The 17,582-nt window shown below is 46.5% G+C and overlaps 1 protein-coding gene across 5 annotated transcripts in view; it reads right to left on the bottom strand.

Moving 5' to 3' along the window:
- Positions 1-17,582, bottom strand: part of SCAF8 (SR-related CTD associated factor 8) — a 189,686-nt gene that overhangs the window by 34,882 nt on the left and 137,222 nt on the right. For 2 of the 5 annotated variants that reach the window (XR_004284750.1, XM_032338647.1), the window contains one exon: positions 1,788-2,916. The exons of the other annotated variants lie outside the window; for them this stretch is intronic. The gene's annotated coding sequence lies outside the window, so the exon portion shown is untranslated. Of the gene's footprint in view, positions 1-1,787; positions 2,917-17,582 lie in introns of those variants that run through there. 5 annotated transcript variants of the gene reach the window in all.

The raw sequence follows: 17,582 nt of genomic DNA on the forward strand, positions 1-17,582 counted from the left end.
TCTGCTCCCTCTCCCTCTGCTCTCTCTCTCTCAAATAAATACATAAAACTTTAAAAAAGTGTTTTGAAAGAGATTTGTGTCTCAGAGAAGAAATAAGAGAAATAAACATAGGGTTTCTCACAGATACTAGAAGTTACAGGGAGTATCTATAGAACAATAAGTAGGTCACGGTGATGCCAGCCACAAGATAGTGAAATATTCCCCAATTTAAAAAATTGTATCAAGAAACAGTGGATTTAGGAAAACTACTATAATGAATGGAAAGAGGCTTTCTTCTAAAGCATCAAACTCGACCACTTTCTTAACTGCTTGTATGCTTAAATCATCTAACACACAAATTGCTTTTGATAAAAGGAATCATCTATGTGCGATTCCAGAGCAGAGAGCATCCTGAAGCAGATGTTTCAGGTTTTGTTTTTTCCTCTCTGAAGAATTTATTAACTGCGAAGGAATTGCTTGAGACCATCTCATCTGAATGAGCTCTTGGTATTAGAATTCAAGGGAGAGGCTGGCATTTACTTATAAACCAAACAACCCACACCGACGATTCTTTCTAATTGTGTAAACACCAAATAGTTTGTCAAGTCACCTAATACTATTTAAAAATCTAGCTGGATACAGACATACATATGTACATGAAAGCGTTCCTTTGCTGCAGACAGAAGGGAGGGAGGGAGTGCGCACTATTCAATATTCACGCCCATTCACAAAGAGCGCTTTGCCCAGATGCTTAGGCAGAGGGTGATAGAGAGACTTTAGAAAAGAGAATTCATCCAGGGAACAAAACCATCAGCCTCTGTCCTTATTAAGGCACCTCCTGGGAGTTTAGAAGGATTGGCTTGGTCGGACGGACACCTCCGGCTGAGAGCAAGGACCGTGCGTGACCTCAGTTCTGAATCTGATCCTAATCTTAAGTTTGCTCACTCTTCTACTTTTTCTTCTCCTGCCCCATCCACACAGAAGACCCCTGGAACCTCCTGTTGGCTTGCCTTTTTTCTCTAATTTAAGAATTCCAAAATCATTTGCTTATAGATGCGCAGATTCATTCCAAAATCATTTGCTTATAGATGCACAGATTTATTGGCCAAAAGGAACCCCCAAATCCATGCTGTTCCTTTGGCTGGGGGGGGTCAGGGGGTTGGGAGCAGGGAGCGAGCTGAACGGCACATCTGCCAGTTGCAGCTTAACTTACAAATCATAGAAGGAAAGGGACCTTTTCTTATTTCCCCATCAAATTTAGTGCCAAGCAAGGTCTGAAATTTCTGAATAGGCTCACAGGTTTATATTTCTTTGGAGTTTTAAAGTTTCATACTAGAATATTGTGGAATACACAAAAATATACTCCAAAACCCCGGCAGAGAGTCAAACAAAAAAGCATGTAGCTGTGGCTAAATTACCCACAGCCTTCTCCAATTTACAACTTATGTACTAGAAAATAGAATCAAAATAAGTTGTAATGCTATGATATTCCATTTAACAGGAAATACAGTAGAGTCAGAAACGGGAGAGCACGAAGGTATAATATTTCTGGGGAGGAAACTGTCTTTGATCCACGTGGTAGAATGCATAATCGAAAGGCCCTTGGCCCTCGTAAAGAGCTCAGCCTTTCCACAAACAACAAAGGCTGGTTGTGCAGATCCAGACATCGGCAGCCATTCAGGGCAAGAGACTGGAAGACCCAAACCATGTATGCGGCTCTGTCTAGATCCAGGGCCACAGAAACGGCTTGGCCACGAGGCAGAGACGAAGCACGGAAGACACGCTGAGCTCCAACACCAAGTAAATGACTAACAACCCAAATTAGTTTCAGTTTTTATTATGAATTCCAAAGTGACAGCATTCTGTGAAGGTGTCAGTTTCTCACTGATTCGATTTCGAGAGACCACAGACTACTGCATTCCAAGTACTTTAATTTGTGACAGAGCCAAAACAAAGAATGATAAAAAATATTCTTTTAGGTGTCAAGAGTGCTCTTATTTGCTTTTTTGCCATAATTTTGTTCTGTTTTCCCTGCAGGTCTCGTGAACACTGATAATTTCCCAAACACAAAATCCTGATCTGGATACTTGCAGCAAACTTTTTATAATCTCTGCCTGAACAGGAAGCTAATAAGAAATGTACTTATAAAGTATGTGTACAATACAATGTAATATGCCCACTCATTGTCATTTCCTTCCTCTCCCACTAGGCTTCCTCATCTACCACCTGGGTACCTGCCGTTTGTAATTAACAGGACACTGAAGGCTGGAACGAAATACCCGGAAGGCTATCTTGAACCCTGGATTTTCTCAAAGCTGCATTGTCTTTTCAACAAAAGCTCAAGACTTTCAATGTCTGAGAGGTCCAAGGAGATGACTCATGATGGATCAAAGTCACCAGTCAAGAACTACAGTCTATGCGTGTTGTGTTCAAGAAAAAAAGCCGTGGTTTACTAAAGCTATGGTTCTAATAATCTGTAGTTCCAACACAGTGTGACTGTTTCCCCCTCCGCAGGGTCTCCTCGCCATCTGCCCTTTCCATCACTGGAACTGGATGATGGAGTTTGTCGCCATTTACATTCCAATCAGCTCGGGTCCTGCGGAAGTGCGTATCTCTTACAGATGTGATACTGTTCCTCTGAGTGCCTCCTCAAAAAGAACAATTATGAACTGGAAACTCATAGAGTTTGTGTTTAAAATTTATAAAATTAAACCTGCTCCAACAGGTAATACAGGGAGGCATGCTTGCAACCTCTGGATTCAATCAGAGACAGTGCCCGAGAGCACAGAGCCTTCTTAATAGGTAACGGTGGGTTCCTTTTAACGCTTCCTTAAACAAGATCCGGTGTGCTGCACATTAGACCTTTGAAGCACGTCTCATTTATTTCTACAAGGCTTGGGACACAGGAAGCTGCCAGACCTTCATTCGTCACCTTGCCTGTTGACAAAAGGAACAATAACTGGTCATCACCGGTCAACGGAATAAGTTTTCCTAGTTTTTTTTTTTTTTTTTTTTCCTCCCCAAGATAATTCCTAAAGAAGGGATGGTGTCCATGCGACAGCAAATGTTTCAATGTTTGATGAATTTCTGTGCCCTAAAATCCCGTGTCCTCTTCCAGCACAGTGGGAAGAACCAGAGTATGTGGTGTTCATCTCTCTCCCGGGGCTGGAATTATTCAGGAGAGACCCCTGTCTTGGAAGTCAGCATGATATGATCCCACCAGGAGCCAACAACATCACCTAACCCTTCTGGTTCTTCGTTCCTTTGCCTACAGACTGAGAAGCCCTCAGTGGATGAGTTCTAAAATGAAGCCCAATCCAACCACCTTCATGGCTCCATGGGGTCCTGCCTCCATGGCTCTACACAGAGCACAGCCAGGTGTAACCATTCCAGTCCTTGGCAATGGTGAGGCTTCCAAAATACCCAGACCTGGGCTGCGCTGGTCCTAAGGTTCTGCTTGGAGTTTTGAACTAGGTGAATGTTCAGAGAAGCGGCAAAATATCTGTTAGCATAGGAAGTCTATTAAAATCTCGAGTGAGGATGTGATCAAGCTGTATGGGTGCAAACTTCTGAAGATACACATTTCCACATCTTCTGCTGACTTAAGATCTAAGAAGTGTCTTTGGTGGGGGAGGGGGAGGTACATGCTGGTTTTCTTAAATTAAGAAATAATGGTATCAAAGATGGAGAACATACTAGAAAAGGAGAGGAGCGCGGACGCCTTCTGTAAGAACATACCACACAGCCACGACTTTCTTTCAACTAGCTGGACGCAGGGAAGTAGTGCTAACTAGTAACTTGGCCACGGCACACATTGTAGAGGTGAGCTCTGGACTCCGGAAGTCTGGCCCGAAGCCCATGCTTTCCAACATGATGCCAAATTACCTCACCATACCTCATTCAAACGATAATGAACTGAAGAGTTTAATGGGACTTTCACAGATGCCACAGGTACAACCAGGAATTAGGTTGAATATTTGGAAATTTCGGGCAACTGGTTCCCATTAGTTACAAAATGATCAGTTTCAGCAACTGAGAAACTATATGTAGTCATTTTGACTTGATCTTTATGCCTCTGTGGCTAACCTAGATCTGCCAAAACAACTGTTTATTTATATAATATATTATTTCTTTCTGAGGGCATCCCGGCTGTGACGTGTGGTAAGAAAAATGCGGACGAAGTTTTTCATCTTTCTACCGTGTGGGTGGCGTAAGGAGACACACGGCTCTGAAATGTGTGAACGAGCCACACACAAAAAACGGGCACCAAATGTCTTCTACGACTGAGGATTACTCTAAGTGTCTTACTAATGTGTTTATCCCTTCAAACGCTGAATTCAAGAGAAAACAACAATGAAAATAAGCTCATCTTCACTATCGGCAGCTGCAACCCAAAAGTAACAAGAGCTGTTTCCCTAAATCTGGATGAGATGTGCCAGGTTGTAAGAGGACAGGGTTGATGTCCAGAGCAAATCAGCATCTGTGTGGTCAAACACATCTGTGTTGCCCAAGACCACACTGGGGAACAAAACGAAAAAGACACAAATTTACTTAAAGTATAAGGTGGGGACGTCTGAGAGTGATCTAACACATGCACATACACACCAACGCAGACTCCATTTCTGTGGGTTTTGTTGCCAAGTAAGAGGATAGTTCTGTCTTGACAAATAAACTTGAAATAAGCAAACAGTACATCTTTTATGGAATTCTGTTAAGTATTTTGACGCCTGTGCGTTTTGGGGAGGCGGATATCTGAAGCACCCGGCGGACTTGCTATCAGAGCATGGAAAACGACCCACCATTGAAAAAGGTGGGCATTCAAAAGGGACCCTCTGCTACTCGTGCAGGAACAATTCGGGGTGGGGGAAATGGTCCCAGAGCTTCTGTTTGGAGTCTGCCTTCCTTAGCAAAGTGCCTCACATTTCTGAACGCTCTGGCTCTGATAAGGGGACCCCAGTCTACAGCAGTGGAGATCTGAGCGCTCAGGTGACCTGCCCAATGTCACCTGGGAATGCGAGTGGTCGAGCCAACAAGCGGGAACGGGAACCAGGTCCCGAGTCCCTGGCCAGGGCTGGCTCTTCTCCACGCGGTGTCTCTGGCTAATAACACTGACTATCAATGAATTTGTTATTTGTTATGAAGATTCAGTTCTTCTGCCCAGTTTCGTTGCTACCATCAGCCCTCACCGATTAAGGGGCTTGTGAAGCCTGTCTTGCAGAACAGATCCAGCCGCCTCCACGACGAAACTGAGGTCTGAACAAGAGTCTTGCCCTGTGTCACGTGGCAAAGAGCCATGCGGGGTGGGTGGGGGGGTGTCCCGAGCCATGCTGGCTTGGATGCCTCCGCTTGGGCTCTTTCCATGCGCCGCGTGGGCCGTTCCGATGTGTTCTGGACCACGCGGCCCCAGTGTCTGGACGGGCCACGGAGCTCTGCCTTCAGGTGCAGAGCCCAACACAAGCTGCTCTATCTGAAGCCTCGTCACAAAAAAAGGACACCCAGCGGCTCTGCAGTCCCCGGCTGAGCAGACACTCCTCGCAGGGAGCCTGCTCCCAACTCCTTCGAGAGCCGGCTCAGACCGTTTGCAGCTACCAGTGGGCTTCACTTTCCTCCTTAATAATGACTATAGGGGCGCCTGGGTGGCTCAGTGGGTTAAAGCCTCTGCCTTCAGCTTGGGTCATGATCTCAGGGTCCTGGGATCCAGTCCCGCATTGCGCTCTCTGCTCAGCGGGGAGCCTGCTTCCCCCACCCCCTCTGCCTGCCTCTCTGCCTACTTGTGATCTCTCTCTCTCTCTGTGTCAAACAAATAAATAAAATCTTTTTAAAAAATGGCTATAATTTCATAGTAAAGAGCAGGAGGCCAAAACCCCACTTGTCAATGACAACATGGCACAAAATAAGACTTTTCTTTTAAATAAACTGAGACACGGTAGTGTCTGGAGGTGAGTAATAGTGGAAGGCGATTGGTAAAGTTCTAGAACCAGTTTTCTGCAGCTCAGGTTGCCATTAATGATGTATTTGCTGCAACTTAATTTTGAACTGCAGTCATTGTTTTATAAAACGGCATAATTAAGGCAAACGGACACGAAGGTGTCCTTCTCCAGCCGTAATTGACTGGCGGGGGGCAGCGGCTGCTGGTTCCTGGTGCAGACGCACCTCCCTGAGTCAACGCACACAGCCCTGCAAAGCGGAGTTTCATTAATCCCATATGGCAAACCAGAAAACAGGTTCAAAGAGGTTAAGTGACCAAAGTGGCACAAGGTGGCAGAGCTGCACTTCAAGCAAAACGCGCCTGATCCCAAGCGTCTTGTGCCTTCCCTCTGACAGGGTGCTTCCCCCCAGATATGTCTGGGCTACCAGACATGCAAGTGACCACCCTATATTGTGACCCACATCTGGGACTGCTGAGGAGGGGCCATCGGTGACCAGGACAGCGGGGAGACCACCTGCTCCCAGAACAGCTGTACTCTTTCTTACTTGCAGAAACCCTGCTCTAGACAGAGTGGCCAGGTCTCCAGGTCTATTATAAAGGGGCAGAAGAGCAAAGGAGTAAGGACGAGGCAGAGGGTTTCCTCAGAGAACCCACCACAGGCAGGCGAGCTGCATGAAGAAACGGAAATGAACTCAACTTCTATTACAACGTAAAGGCTTTGTGGTCTATTTTGCATTTTACCCGCTTCAAGTAAATGCCTTCTGATTTCCAAGTGACCCGTCAGCAGGCTGGAAACTGCCGAAAGCCTCAAGAATCGTTTCTAAATTACAGTCGAGAAAGAGAATCTAGGGAGAGGCTCTGACCCCTTTTTAATTAATTTAATTAATTAATTGCCTTCATTTCTTCCGCAGCAAAACTCTCATCAGAGCTGCGAGGAATCAGCAAAGCTGACCGACCAGCATCCACTGCCCTCGTCTGTCTCTCCGGTTCTCCCCGAAAGGCGGAGGCGTGAGATTACGGAGTCAGCCTCAGAAAACCTGCCCAGAGAGTGATCTGTTCCTGCACGAATCCTTTGGATTCATCACCAATGGGCTAACCGAGGTGGGGTGGAACAACACCAAGAAAACCATGTCCTTGCAAACAGACTTTCAGATCCACGCCTCAACCAGTCTGCCCTGCCACGTCGGAAGGAAAGTGCCAGAGCTATTCATGGATACCAGACCCCAATCTGCCTCGTCCAGCTGATCCGTCTGGCCAGCCCATATGGGAGCCGGATGGCTGGCACAGATCTGAAAGTATCAGTGTGTGCAGACATGTTCTAACATCACTGGCTAATGTTTCATTGTTCTGTAGTTAAAAACCTATTTAAAATGTGTGGAGTGATGTCCCATTAGGTTAGAGCAGTACGAAGTCAACTCTTTCCAAGTACCAAGTGTAAGAATAATTAAAATAAAATAAAAGCAATTATTCCCTATTAGGGAAGTTTATCTCTACGATGAGGGACTCAGGGCTCCTTCATTAAACCGAGATCGCATTTTCTTTCCTATCATACCCACCCACATATTGTGCACATAGTGTTTGTGCATACATAATCCCAACATAACAGAACGGTCATATTAGTGCTAAAACAGACCTAAGGGATCGCGGGGCACAAAATTCTCATTCTAAACTTTAAAATAAACGGGAGTTCAGATGTGTCCCATTTGCCCAAGGGCACACAAAGAATGGAAATCTAGATGACATTCTGATCTCTTGTCCAACAAAATACTGTCTGTCCTAGAACCTTCCTCTTTCGTTTAATTCAAATATCTCAGATATTATATCCTGGAAAGTTACGCCGTTTGGCATGAATGAGCCAAACAGAACATGACTTTTGAATGACACGAAGACAACAGACTTCCGGACCATCACAGACTGGGCTGTTTCCATAGGCGGTGAAGTCCGGTCTCCTGTGAACCAGCGGACAGGTGTAGACACGGGATGTGGCAGAACCCTTCCAAGGAGCTCGTCTATGGGAGACACAGTTCAGCACACTGGTTAAAGGGTGCACCCCGGAACTGACTCGGCAGGCAATCCTTGGGGGACTATAGCATCCACGACTGTAAAATGGGGATCAGTACCCACCAGCGAGGCTAACTGGAGGGATTAAGTGAGGCGCCGTGTGCAGAGTGTCCATCACACAGGAGGCAGGAAGGATATGGATTCTTCCCTGTCACCCAGGTTCTCAGGGAGCCCCGGCGACAGAAGGCAGAGCACTGATGCTCAGCCACTCTTCAGTTAGAGGCGCGAGGCTGAAGGTCTCCATTCCCCCGGCCCGGTACGCTAGTCCCTCTCTTGTCCACCTTGAGATGGCTCAGTCAGCCACCGAAGACACTGTACGCAACAGCCGCCTTGTCTGCAAGGCCTTCTCAGGGGCGAGGGCCCAGTCACCGGCCTCCCTTGGTCCGTACGCCGGGAGAGCTCAGCTGCCAGCAGCATCTCCCTCCTATCCTTGACGCTGAGCTCCTCTGTGACCGACGGAGCCTCTCACCTTCCTCAGGGATCAGGCCTCGCCATTATGGGGCCAGGATCCTTCCCTTCGCGCCCCCCCAGCAGCCAGCCTGCCTTCCTCCCTCCTCCTGCCTTCTCAGTGTCCTCTCTCTGGGCCACTCCTGTTTGCAGGAGACAATCACCGCGAGTAACTAGCAATCAGTGTGCATTTTCTTTTTTTTAATAGGTTTCACGCCCATCGCGGAGCCCAACACAGGGCTTGAACTTACAGCCCTGAGTACGCCTATATTTAAAAAAAAATAAAATAAAATTCAGTGTATGCCCTTACTGAGCTAAAAGGAAAACAAAGGATCTCTGTTAACAATTCACATATGACCTGGTAAGTCTTCACTTGGACACCCTGAAGCTTTGAACTTGGGTGGAGGCTGCGGAGAGAGCAGAAGCAGAAAGCAAGAGGAAAAGAGCACGTTATCAAAGGCACCATTCTGTACCCTTAAGATAGGCTCCCACGTTTGCAGGATGGGAAAGCAGACAGCAGGCTCCATGCAACCCAAGGCAAGGCCTGTCTCTGCTGTTGTCGGAGCCCCACTGCTTGGCACGGGGCTTCTCAACGGCTCCTCAGCGAAGGGCAGGAGGAATGGGAGTGAAATAAGCTCAGTGCCGTCCCGGAAGTCGAACAGCCTACTCGCTGCACCTCCAATCGCCCAGACCTTCTGGAGTAAGAAACAGGCCTGTGACACCTGTTCCCTTGGCAGGAGCATCATCTCAACGGCACGGAGGCCTAGGCTCCAGGCTGGTGCTAAATACGAATGAATGTTACGTGGGAGCTTGCTTTGGACAGCTCTCCTTCTAGCTCAAAGGTTAACAGGTTTGCCTTTGCGTTTCCAAGAACAGACACTGGAAGATCAATGAGGGGCAGGTCCCAGCATCTACTGCCCTGGATTTTAATTCGGCACATGCAAATGGTCACCGCTAGGATGTACTTTTTCCTCCACTAGGAGGCTGGAGCAAAAACTACTAATACTTATTTAGTAAACATGAACCCATCAGATAACAAATTTTTAATACGTTTCAACGTCAGGGACTCCTGGGTGGCTCTGTGGTTAAGCGTCTGGCTTTGGGTCAGGTCAGGGTCCCACAGTCCAGGGATTGAGTCCTGCATTGGGATCCCTGCTCAGCAGGAAGCCGGCTTCTCCCTCCCCCTGCTTGTGTACTCAATCTCTCTCTTTTTTGGACAAATAAATAAAATCCTAAAAAAAATTTAAAAAAAACTTAAAAGTTAACTTTAATTTAAAAGTCTTTTAACTTTTAAAATTGTTTATAGGCATGCCACCTTCATGCATAAACTCTAGAAACCCAGGACAGTGATTCAATTTCATTTTTAGAGTACTAGAAAAATTTGGTGTTTAAAGAAATCATATTATAGGGGTACCTGGGTGGCTCAGTCAGTTAATCATCTGCTTCAGCTCAGGTCATGATCCCGGGGTCCTGGGATTGAGCCCCACAAGGGCTCTCTGCTCAGTAAAGAGTCTGCTTCTCTCTCTCTGTCTCCCTCTGTCCCTCCCCACTGCTCATTCTCTCTCTCTCTTAAACAAATAAATAAAATCTTTTTTAAAAGAAATCCTATTATAATTTTTTTCATAAGACAAAGGAACCTTTTGAAAAGTGAACAATCATCCATTTTTTTTTTAATTTCAATTTTCATATATCAGTTTGCTTAAAGCAAATTCAATCTGGTGTCCTCAGCTGTCACCACAACTGAATTGGAGAGACTATATGGCCACCCAGTTGAGCAGATGCTTTTTTCTTTTCTTTCTTTTTTTTTTAATAGCTGCAGAAACTAATTTGCAAACTGAATTAGTGGCAAGGAATGGACATGACTTAGTCAAGGAAATGACAAGCCACTCACTTTTCTTAGATGCCAGAAAATGCAACCCCAGGAAAGGTGACCACTGGAGTTTCTTAGGACATCGAGCCCTCAAAGAGCAAGGCCCCAGGGCTGGAGGGACAGATGGCAGGAAAAGTAAGTGCAGGGACCCCGCCTGCCACATTCATGGGCTGCCCCTTGGAGCAGCTATGGCTGCATCCGATCTCTCTTTTCTAGGTCTACGCTTTACCTCCTTATCTAGAATAAATAGTTAAAATCAGGAATTTGCTGTTTAAAGGAGCCACCAGAAGGTTGCCTGAGTGAAACTGAAAGGAAAAAGAAGGGAGAGAGACTAGGATCCTTCATGTGCATCTGGAAAGGCATAACCAGGAAATGGATTCATGCCTGTTTGGTAAATTATCCGAGTTGCGTGTCTGTCTCCATACTGCGGTCTTTCTCTCGTGTGCACATAAGATAACTAGGATGGACTCTGGGGTACCTTGGGGGGTCAGTCAGCGAGGCATCTGGCTCTTGGCTGCAGGTCGGGTCATGTTCTCGCAGTCGCGAGATCAAACCCTGCCTCCGGCTCTGTGCTCAGTGGGAAGTCCGCTGGAGATTCCCTCTCCCTCCCCCTTTGCCCCTTCTAGTTTGCGCACTGGCTCGCTCTCTCTAAATTAAACAAAACTTGAAGCAACAACAAACTAAGGTGGGCACGAGGGTCCGACGTCCACACAACAAGCACAGTGCGACAGCAGCAAATGCAACAAGTGGGGTCGTCTTTATCTAGACCGTAGCGCAGAGAGGACCAGCTTTTCCACAGAAAACATCTGCCATCGGCCTGGGCTTTAACCGAGCCCCCCCCCCCCCCCCCGGGCACCCTGAGTAGTAACTCTGACATCAGGGAGAAACACTACACCTGAACTGTTTGTCTTTTTAAACAGAAGAATGGCTTTCAGGAAGATACAGTGTCTTACTTAACAAGCTCACAGAGAACTCCGAAAACGACCCACGTGAGTGAACCACCAGGCGACACTCTTTTTCTACAAGCAGCACAGTGTCAGGCACGTGTATCTTGGGCAAATGTGAAAGCACAGAATAGAATGGGCTACGACTTTTAAAAAAAAAAGTATGGATTGCGACTGCTTTCTGCTGTCCTGTTTCTTAGGAGCACTGACCAGGAATTGGGATAAGAAAATCTCTTCATCCGCACTGTTCGAGAGCTGACATGTACCGAGCCTGTTTCCCGCCCAGAATTCCCTCACATGCTCACGGGGTGATAGGGCATGGAACATCCCAGAACACATCTCAGACCTCGCTTGACCTGTGGCATCTGCATCCCATCCAGCTGTCCAGGCTCCTGGGCCTTTTCACAGAAGACCTTCAACATCAGAGAAGGGTCCTTCTCAGATGTTACCAGACCCCCAAATTACAAATCCCATGACAGTATGCAACTTGCCCCTAAAACAGGTCTGTGATAATGAGTAGAAAAAGGCCAGGTGGAGACTCAGATGTGGAGGGGGTCACGTGGGCCACAGCTGACCAGCAAAGTGACACGTAGCTGCCCATTTGCCTTGCAGTGAAGGTTAATTCACATCTGTGTCTTAGCAGAATTACAGCTTGTCACATGCCATGCATCGGCTTGGAACAGCTAACGTCATACACATTAGGGCCGGAATGCTAAAAGGCGTAAGCATTAGTTCATCATCAGTTTCCTAGCTCCAAGCCGTTAAGCGCCCAACATGTCAGACACACAAATGCCGAGGAGCTTAGGCAGAAAAGCCAGCCACCCAGTCCCCTGGAAGACCCTGCACGGCCCTACCTCACAGACCCTGGCATACACTTTGAAAGCCACTGATCTAGCGTACATACAACTTCTGTTTGGACAGACTTGTCCTACAGTGGTTTTAAGCAGTCGCGATGAGTCAGGTCCAGTGAGGGGCCACCAAGGCAGCCTCTCTCGGACCCATGCAGGCACTCCTGGGCAGTCCCTGCACGGAAACTCCTTGCGTAGGAACTCAGGGGCTATTTTCTTCATTGATACCTAATGCTCTTCGTTTGGGATCGTATTTTGGAAAATGGAACCCTCTCTGAAATTACAATGTGTACAAAAGGAAAGCTTGATCCACTTTATAAATACTAATTCGAGAGGAAGTCACCTCTTGCATCTGGTGTTAGGTGTTCTAAAAATGTCAGGAACAAAAGTGATTCTAAATAGTTTCTTGTCTAAATCTCTCCCTCTTTCCTCCCCATGATATATATACTGAGAAATAGGACCCCCCGCCCAAAACCCCTCTCAGTTGTTTGTACATTATCACTTGTACAGGTTGGTAAGTTAGCTGTTAAAGTAGACAGACTCCTTGGGGTCCAGCAGAAGGATGGGCCAGCAGAGTCTACACCCAAGGCTAGGAAGCTGGGTGAATCTGGATTGAAGGCAAGGACAGGGGTAGGTACTCTTGGTTTGAGTGGCTTGGCTGGGAGACAGGGGGAGCTAAGGGAACAAAATTCCAACAGGTCACAGGAGAACTTGAGCATAGCCCTGCCTGTAAACTATTTATGACAGAGTATTACACAACAAGAAAAATATATCTATTTTGAGATGCAGACAATTGATTAAAAGTTGGCAGTTCAGTTGTCTTGTTAAAAAAAAAAAATTTTTTTTTAAAGTAACCTCTGTGCCCAAACAGGGCTTGAACTCATGACCCCAACACCAAGAGTTGCATGCTGTATGGACTGGGCCAGCTGGGAGCCCCTCAGGTATTTTTTTATAACTTCAAAAAAACCCTGTTCCTTACTTTTCCAACCACCTGCCACTAAACACAGTCAAAAGCCTGTGTCCTCTTTGCCTATTTTGAAGAAAACACTCCTGCCTCTTCAGGCAGCCTTGCTCTTAACTCTCGACCGTTTTCCTTAAATGACTGCCTGAGCTGAGCCAGCCTCAGCAAATCCTGGCAAGGGGCCCACCAGGGGACTGCAGACCTTTCACTGCAGTGTGGCAGTGGGGGGAGGGATGAGGACCTCACCCCCCTTCCTGACCTCCAAGCAGGTGTCACAGATGAGCATACCAGCTCCTTGAGGGTAGGACCCTCTTGGCCCCTACTGCTCCTGCAAAGTAGGGCCTACATTTGCGCCCCAAGTCTGTCCTCATTTTGGTGATGTTTCCTCAACTCAGGAAACATTTCATCCCCCAACGAGGGTCTCTGATGCGGTGCAGGTGGGTGGACAGGAAAAGTCTGCGAGGCCGTAAGAGAAACCCGGTCTGACAAGAGCTCCTCTGCCTCCAGAACCCATGGTTGGGTTTGGCCATGTGCACGTGAGCGGATCATCTCTGGAGAATCTGGTTGCCAAAAATGTGGTCAAAATTTCTGGCTTGCTTTCTCTCTGGAATGATGACAAGTTGCACATCTTTTGACTCGCTCTAGCTTCCTCTTTGGAACATCTCCCAGGGTGCTCAACAGGGTGCCACTCGGGAGAAGCTGTCCCAGGTTTACATAGCATCGCCGGGCTCATACCAACACACCCCGCGGCAGCGAGGGCCCAGGGCACCGAGTCCCGACACAGGAGAGAAGGCAACCCACGGCTGTTAGTTCTGATACATCCCCAGGAGGTCCCAGGTGACAGCAAGACGGGCGTCCACGTCCCTCTTCCATTTGCATTACCCTCCACTCAACCATGCATCAGGGACGTCAGACGTGTGGACCACAGATACCTGACTACCACTAAAGGAGCCAAGGAAGTCGTATGTCTCTTCACTTATTTTGTAGGTAGGAAAAAGAAATGAAAACTCAAGCTCTATTTTAGATGTGGTAGTATGTTAGGGCTTCTCTTAAAATATTTTTTTGTACCAAGGTGCCCTGGGTGGCTTGGTCGGTTGAGCGACTGACTCTTGATTTTGGCTCAGGCCATGATCTCAGGGTCATGAGATCAAGCCCCATGTCGGGTTCTGCACTGGGTGTGGAGCCTGCTTGGGATTCTCTCTCTCTCTTAAAAAAAAAAAAAAAATTATATCAATCCTCAATTACATTTCAAAGTAATAATCTAAAAATTATCTCTGTAGAGGGGCCCTCAGCTAGCTCAGTTGTTAGGTCATACAACTCTTGATCTTTGGGTTGTGAGTTTGAGCCCCATGTTGAGTGTAGAGCTTAAAAAATAGTGTAAAAAAGTATTTCAGTGGATATTGGTTTATTCCAATTGTGATTTAGTCCACTGACGTATCTCTGATATTTCTTAAAGTGCGTAGACCATTTTTACAGTTAAATAATTAGACATATGGTGGGGGATATTCTGGTATACCTCTCTCTATTGCTCTCTGAAGATCCTGCGTTCTGTACCAAATGAAGGTCTGGGGCAACGAAGGGTCAAGCCATTCTACTGGTGCAAATTTTCCAACAGCAGTTCCTCACTTCCTGTCTTTGTGCCATATTTCAGTAATCCTCACGATATTTCAAATTTTTTCATGATTATTATATTTGTTCCTGTGACCCATGATCAGTGATTATGACTTGCTGAGAGCTCGGATAATGGCTGGCATTTTTTAGCAATAAAGTATTTTAAAATTAGGTATACACTGTTTTTTAAAATGGAATGCTATTTTGCATACTTGATACACTACAATATAGCGATAATGTAACTTTTATATGCACTAGGAGACAAAAACCTGAAAGTGACTCACTTTATTGTGCTATCTGCTTTATTGTGGTGGTGTAGAGCTGAGCCCACGATACTTGCGAGATGTGCCTGTACTCATTTTTCACTAATACAGTTCTTTGTATTCTCAAAAAGCTTTTAACTACAACTATTTAAATGACCCTGTCAGTGGGATTCAGTTTAGTTTTGTTAAGTGCAAAAATGAAACTGTCAACTGACTATTAACAATGCCCGTGCTTGGGGTGGGTGTTTTTAGGAGGGAGGTAAGCTTCTCACTCTGCTATCTGTCTCTTTAGAAAGGCCTTCTTGGGTCTCAGACACCTTTTCTCTTGCAAACAAAGTAATACATCTCTGGAGTGAAATAAAACCCATAATTCTCATTTTTTACCACTATATCCTAGCCACTCACCCTCAATCTCAAAGTCAATCTGCAGTTCGCTGAGAGAGGTGACTCAAGTCATTTCTAGGGTTAGTGACACTAGTAAAGGACAAACCTGAAAACTATTTATTTTACATAGTAAGTCAAAAGGATTCAAGGTTATTCCTAAAATAGTCCGTATCATTTAGAGTCAATGTATCCTTGGGTAGGAGAAATGGAGAAGGAGCTAAGGGGGATTCATACCTAAACATTGTTCATCGTATGTATTTCAGTTCAAGAAAGGTTCTGAATGAACCATGGCTCTACTCAGTGGTGCCATATTTTGGGGGCAAGGCTGACATCAGAGCTGATTTCTTTTGGGGAACACTGTGAAGAACACGGACACATCCTAAAAGATGACAAATCAACATATATCAGGGAACCTGTGATAGCGGTTGCCAAATAGAGCAAATGAAAATACACAAGAAATAATTTTTAGCCTAAGTATGTCCCCAAAATTACATGGGACATACTTGTACTAAAAAGTATTTGTTGTGTATCTGAAATTTAATTTAATTGGCCATCCTCCATTTTATTTAGCACCCGACTAGGGAGTCAGACGTGTGGGTACCTCAGGGACACGGAGCTAACAGAACAGGTTGTGTTCATTTCCACAGAAACATGGTTAATCTAGAACCAAAGATGTTTTTCAGAATGTGTATCCTTTACTACTTATTCCTGACGGTAAGAATGCTCCCTTTCCAAGTTTGATCCTTTTCTCCTCCGGAGAATTACGTGAGCTCACCACATGCCCGGGATGTTCTAAGAGCTGGACACAAAGAGGTGAGTAAAGCACAGACTGTCCTCGGGCAGCCAACACGCTCGGAGAGAGAGAAGGGGAGCAAGTGGACGGAAGCGTGGAGAGCGTGAGAGGCCGTCACAGAGGCTGGAGATGCGCACTGCGTTAGGCAAGGTGCTCCTCAAAGCTTTCTCTAAATAAACACAGAGAGAATGTGTGGGAGTGTGAGGAGTGTGGAAAAATGAGAGGGTATGTGTGTCTGTGACAGTGAGTGAGACCATGAGAGACAGAGAGAGAAAAGGAGAGACTAGAGGAAGGAGGACTGGTCACCTGCCGTTCTCAAAGCAAACCCACCGGAGCCACTGCGGGTTAATGACAACAAGTCTTTTGGGGCCAAGCCCGTAGCACAGGAAACCAGCATCCTCAGAAATGAAGCCCCGTGTAGAATGGGGCCCAACTACAGTATGTTTGGGGGAAGCCCGTAGTTAACACCGTTTACACGCTGTGTTGAGAAGGTACACCTGTGACCAGGAAAACCGCGCTCTCAGTCCCTGCCAGCAAGCCCGTCTGGAGCCAGGAGGAGTATGGACCCCCACAGCACCCCCTCCCCCGGAGCAGCCAGGGGACTGTGGTCTCCACATGGGCACACAGTGCAAATAAAGTTCCCAGCGCTCTTGAATCCCTTCGCCTGTTCAAAAGGACAAGGGCAAGCATCTGACCTTAGGGCATGGTCATGGCAGCACTGACCAGAACCAGGAAACTTGCCATCACTTGTCAGTGGTAGTTAATGACATCGTGCCTTTGTCTGGCACGATGGAAAGACCAGGCGGCCTGACTCTACCCCTCTGGTGTCACCCAAGAGAAGCCCAATCTTAGGGGCCAGAAGACCTGTACAAATGTTCTCCAGGGTGAGCACACACATCCTCGTCGGACTTGCACAGACTCCCCCAAATCTGGATCATTCTTCCATGGACACAGTCGAAACATGTCCTTTAATGTATGCAAACTGGGGGCACCTGGGTGGCTCAGTGGGTTAAGCCTCTGCCTTTGGCTCAGTCATGATCTCAGGGTCCTGAGATCGAGCCCCACATTGGGCTCTGCTTAGAGGGGAGCCTGCTTCCCCTCTCTCTCTGCCTGCCTCTCTGCCTACTTGTGATCTCTCTGTCAAATAAATAAATAAATAAACAAATAAATGAAATCTCTAATGTATGCAAACTGGAACTGAATTAAAAACTTCAGCTGTGGGCTGATCTGTGTGGAGCAGGTCCTCGCTGTCAAGGATCACCACCCACCTTGGATTGAACCACATTCTGCCGCTGCAGGGATCTGAGCATCTTTTGTGTCTGACCCTAAAGCTCTGCCTCCTCCTCATGGTTTTTTTGTTTTTGTTTTTAGTTTTCTTGTTTTATTTATATACATATATTTCTAGCAATCTCTACATCCAATGTGGGGCTTGAACTCATGACCCTGAGGTCGAGAGTCGCACGTTCCCTAGACTGAGTCAGCCACGTGACCC

This window comes from Mustela erminea, chromosome 4, assembly GCF_009829155.1.
Source record: "Mustela erminea isolate mMusErm1 chromosome 4, mMusErm1.Pri, whole genome shotgun sequence".
Lineage (NCBI taxonomy): Eukaryota > Metazoa > Chordata > Mammalia > Carnivora > Mustelidae > Mustela > Mustela erminea.